General features: G+C 48.7%; 1 long non-coding RNA gene across 1 annotated transcript in view; it reads left to right on the top strand.

Annotated features, from left to right (window-relative positions):
* The first annotated feature begins 3,584 nt into the window (after positions 1–3,584).
* Positions 3,585–5,052, top strand: part of LOC106724034 — a 2,927-nt gene continuing 1,459 nt past the window's right edge. Inside the window, exon 1 of the long non-coding RNA XR_001359783.1 lies at positions 3,585–3,802. This is a non-coding gene — a long non-coding RNA (uncharacterized LOC106724034). The remainder of the gene's footprint in view (positions 3,803–5,052) is intronic.

The following is a 5,052-nucleotide window of genomic DNA, read 5'->3' as shown; positions in this document are numbered from 1 at the left end:
GTTCGGGATGACCGGGACCCGCCGGTGCTGTTCCGGCACTACCCGAACATCTTTCAGGAGTGCGGGTGAGTGGCTCCCACGCGTGGGGCTGAGCCTGACCTCGGCGATAAGGACTGACTGGGCCCTGAGGGAGATTCCTAAATCAGGGACTTGGGAACCCAAGTTCATCCCTTGGGCTTCCCTCAAGGATCCCTCAGGTTTTCAAACATGTAGAAAGGAAAGTGCCTGTAAAGATTCACCTAGATTAAACTTGACGCCCCTCTACCCGGTTTTTCTAAAAAATGAGTGAGACGCGGACTTTTCTCAGTGTTGTTTCAGTAGCAGGTGCAACCAAGATCTTTGCTGTCTCAAAAACCACCCCTTGCTGCTTATCTGCATGAGAGGTAAACGCTGAGGACTGGGGCCTGGGGAGGGGCCCAGGTGGAGGTGGTCAGCCTGGCCAGCTGACTCCAGCAGGGAGCCCAGCACAGAGCCAGTCTCTGCACAGCACCGCTGGCAAGTCGGCCCTCCCCAGCCTCACTCCCTCATCTGTAAAATGAGGATTACTAATGTCTACCTCAAGGGAGAGGGTTACTGTGAAGACTGAAATTTAAACAATATAGTATGTATGACATAGTAAATGTGCAATAAATGTGTTGAAAGAGTGAATTATCGACATTTTACACTTCAGAAAGGCTAAGGAGGCCGGGCATGGATATCAATAGCCATGTTTTGCAGATGAGTGGACTGAGGCTCAGAGATTAAGTGATTTCCCCCCTCAACATTCCACTGCTTTAAGACAGCAAAGCTGGAAACTGACACAGAGCCCCAATATTTCTACCACTTTCTCTGAGCAGTCAGTAGAATACAGGTCCCGCCCAGGTGAGAGTGAGGTGAGAGCTGAGATCTGGGCAGGAAGCCAGTGGGACAGCAAACAACAGCAACTACAGGAAAGGTTTTTTTGGTCGTGGCCAGCTAGCTCAGTTGGTTAGAGCATCATTCGAATATGCCAAGGTTGTGGGTTCTATCCCCACCCAGGCCACATACCAGAATCAGCCAGTAATACATGGATAGGTGGAACAATGGGTCGCTGTTTCTCTCTATGTATCTCTTGTCCTTTCTCTCTCAATCAATAAATGAATTTTTTTTTAAAAGGTATTTTGGTCCTTACTTCCCAGCCAGAGAGTGGCCTCCCCTTGGAGGGGTGGCTCCTCAGGATGCAGGGCCCAACCCTGCCTGTCTGGGAGAATCTCAGCAGGAAAATGGAAAGCCCTGCCAAAGCCAATGACTTCACTCAGAAAGGTACAGCCCACATTCAGTGACCTGCTGGAGAGACAGCGAGGTGATCAGGGAATCCCGGGCTGAGGAAGGCTGGCTCCATGCTGTCACTCACAAACAACACCTGAGGCCTCTGGGTTTTGTGCTGGGCTCCAGGGACAGGCTGACTCAGAAAAGAGTGGCCTGATCTCGGCTGTGATGAAGGATGTGCCAGCGGCACCACCCAAACCGTCCTGTTGGCGAGACCCCAGGAACTGCATCTTGGAGGAGAGGGTTGTGCTTCCCATAGCGTTAGGTGGTGATTGCTGTGTGGGGAGATTTTCAGGACCAAGAAGAGACCTGGGCAAGAGGGTTGTGCTTCCCATAGCGTTAGGTGGTGATTGCTCTGTGGGGAGATTTTCAGGCAAAGGGAGCCTTGTTTCATGAAAAGGCTTAGAAATGGACACAGTGTGGAATAAAGGGAAGAGCCTGGTCTCTGGAGCCGGACTGTCTGGGCTCAGATCCTGACTCACTTGCTTTTTAGCTGTGCAGTCTCAGGCAAGTTACCTCTCAACCTAGTCACCTCTCTGTGCCTTAGTTTCTTTATCTATAAAACCTAACTCCTAAACTTGCTGTAGAATTAAGTAAGATAAACACCGGTTTTTATTATTACCTAATCCAGGGGTCCTCAAACTTTTTAAACAGGGGGCCAGTTCACTGTCCCTCAGACCGTTGGAGGGCCGGACTAGCTGGAGAGACAGCGAGGTGATCAGGGAATCCCGGGCTGAGGAAGGCTGGCTCCATGCTGTCACTCACAAACAACACCTGAGGCCTCTGGGTTTTGTGCTGGGCTCCAGGGACAGGCTGACTCAGAAAAGAGTGGCCTGATCTCGGCTGTGATGAAGGATGTGCCAGCGGCACCACCCAAACCGTCCTGTTGGCGAGACCCCAGGAACTGCATCTTGGAGGAGAGGGTTGTGCTTCCCATAGCGTTAGGTGGTGATTGCTGTGTGGGGAGATTTTCAGGACCAAGAAGAGACCTGGGCAAGTCTTCTGAAACAAGGAAGGTTGCCTGAAGGAAGTGGTTTAAATCAGCCTTGAAGGATGAGAAAGATTCCAACCAGGAGAGACATGTATAAGGAACAGTAGTATGACTGAAACATAAACAACTAGGTAATGGTTCTGGCTGGTGTGGCTCAGTTGGAGCATCCAGTCCTACTCATACACCAAAGGTGGCAGGTTTGATTCCCAGTCAGGGCACATACCCAGGTTGCAGGTTCCATCCCCAGTCAGGGTGAATCCAGGAGGCAACCAATAGATATCTCTCTCTCATGCTCACTCTCTCTCTCCCCCCCTTCCTCTCTCTAAAATCAAATTTTATAAAATTTTCACCGGAGGATATTTTTTTTTCTCATTGATTTTTTTTTAGAGAGAGTGGAGGGGAGACAGGAGGTGTGGAGAGAGAATCACACATCGATTGGTTGCCTCCTGTTCATACACTGATCAGGACCAGGGATCAAGCCTGCAACCAAGGTCGTGCCCTTGATCAGGAATCGAACCCAAGACCCTAGGGACTGCGGGCCAATGCTCTAACCACTTAGCAACCGACCAGGGCTCTAAAACCAATTAAAAAGAAAAGAACTAGATAATGAGTAACGGAAGATGCAGCAGTGAGGTGGATGCCAAGCTGGAAGAGCCAACAGATCCCAGCAGAGGAGCTTAAGGATTACCCTGAGGAGCCAGAGAACGTTCTTAGCAGAAGCAGGTTGTTTGATAGGTACTCTCCGAAGATGCCTTTGGCCCCATCGGGTGTGGCTCAGTTGGTTGGGCGTCATCCCGTGCACCAAAGATGTTGCTGGTTCAATTCCTGGTCCGGCCACATGCCCAGATTATGGGCTTGACCCCTAGTAGGGGGTGTGCAGGGGGCAGCCGATTGATGTTCTGCTTGCACATTGATGTTTCTCTTTCTCCCTCTCCCTCTTCCTCTCACTCTCTAAAAATCAATAAAAAAAAATTTTTTTTACAGATGTCTTTGTAAATAGTGTAAAGTGTGACCTGTAGGAGGAGACCGTTACTAGAGCCGTTGGACAGGTACTCTCCGAAGATGCCTTTGGCCCCATCGGGTGTGGCTCAGTTGGTTGGGCGTCATCCCGTGCACCAAAGATGTTGCTGGTTCAATTCCTGGTCCGGCCACATGCCCAGATTATGGGCTTGACCCCTAGTAGGGGGTGTGCAGGAGGCAGCCGATAGATGTTCTGCTTGCACATTGATGTTTCTCTTTCTCTCTCCCTCTCCCTCTTCCTCTCCCTCTCTAAAAATCAATAAAAAAAATTTTTTTTACAGATGTCTTTGTAAATAGTGTAAAGTGTGACCTGTAGGAGGAGACCGTTACTAGAGACCGTTGGACACCTGCTCCCAGGTAGAGCTGATCAGGAGCTGGGACCAAGCTAAAGAGCAAGATCTTTTCTTGCTTCCTGACCTTGGAATTGGGAAGAAAGATACTCATGAGAGGTTTCTGCCATAGTATCTGCATGGCTCAGTGACTGCCAATATGAGCTGTGAACAAGTAAGTCCCAGAGGTTTCAAGCACAGATAGCTGGAGCAAGAGAGCCCGACTGCTGGGCAAGGGGCAGTCAGGAGTGGGAGGGTGTGAAGGCCAGGGATGACCAGTACTGGGGAGGGGTGGGTCAAAGAGAAGGTAGAGCTGGAGAGGAGGTGCCACCAGGGAGGGGGGAGCAGAACCAGGCACAGTGTGTCACGCACAGCTCTGCCAACCAAGGTCAGCATGAAGCACAGGATGAGTGCTGTCTGCTCTTTCTCATTAATCTCTTTAACAGAAACCTAGTAAGCATTTACCATGTACTAGGAACTGTTCTGTGTGTCAGGATATAGCAGGGAAAACTGACACAGGAATCCTCTTAGAACTTACCTCTGAGTGGTTGGGGAGGGGGGGAGAGTAGTGATAAGCCAGTATATAAATAAGACTAGGTACTGTATTGCAAATAATAAGCACTACAAAGGAACTAAAACAGAAGATGTGCTAAAAGTGCCTGTTGCAGATGGATACCCAGGCCGGACTTGGTAAGGACGAGACATTAAAAAAAAAAATAAAAGATTTTTATTGGATTTTTGAGAGAGAGAGGGATAGAGAGAGAAACATCCATGTGAGAGCGATCACATCAATTGTCCACCTGCTGTATGGCCCCCATCTCCTGCAAACCCCCCATTTGTGATCAGGGACTTGAATGGCAACCCTTCACTGCAAAGGATGATGCCCAACCACTGAGCCACATGGGGGAAGGGTACAGGTCACAGAGCTTTTGCTTGCCATGATGCAAAGTTTGGATTTAATTCTAAATATACTGGGAGGTCAGTGGGTTGTTTTTATTTGTGGTAAAATATGCACAACAATTTACCATTGAAAAAAATTTTAAATATGTTTTTATTGATTTTAGAGAGAGGGAAAGAGAGAGAAACATTGATGTGAGAGGGACATATCAATTGGTTGCCTCCCACAGTGTCCAATCAGGGCTGAGGAATCCGTCCTGCAACCTAGGTAAGTACCCTTGACCAGAAATAGAACCCGAAACCCTTTGGTGCACGGGCCAATGCTCTAACTACTTAGCAACACTGGCCAGGGCCTGAATGACATTTTTTTCCCCGTGACATGACCCCTAAACATAAGCCTCATACTTACTTTTCAATACTAATGATATCATAGCCCATCATTTAAAATTTTCCTCTTTACATTTACACTGAGTGGCCAGATTATTATGACCACCTGATGTTTGTAGGCAAATTAGCTGTACACTGCAT

The sequence above is a fragment of the Myotis brandtii genome, unplaced genomic scaffold (genome assembly GCF_000412655.1).
Source record: "Myotis brandtii unplaced genomic scaffold, ASM41265v1 scaffold698, whole genome shotgun sequence".
Lineage (NCBI taxonomy): Eukaryota > Metazoa > Chordata > Mammalia > Chiroptera > Vespertilionidae > Myotis > Myotis brandtii.
Note: the sequence above shows the minus strand (reverse complement) of the source record. Positions and strands in the feature narration are given on the sequence as shown.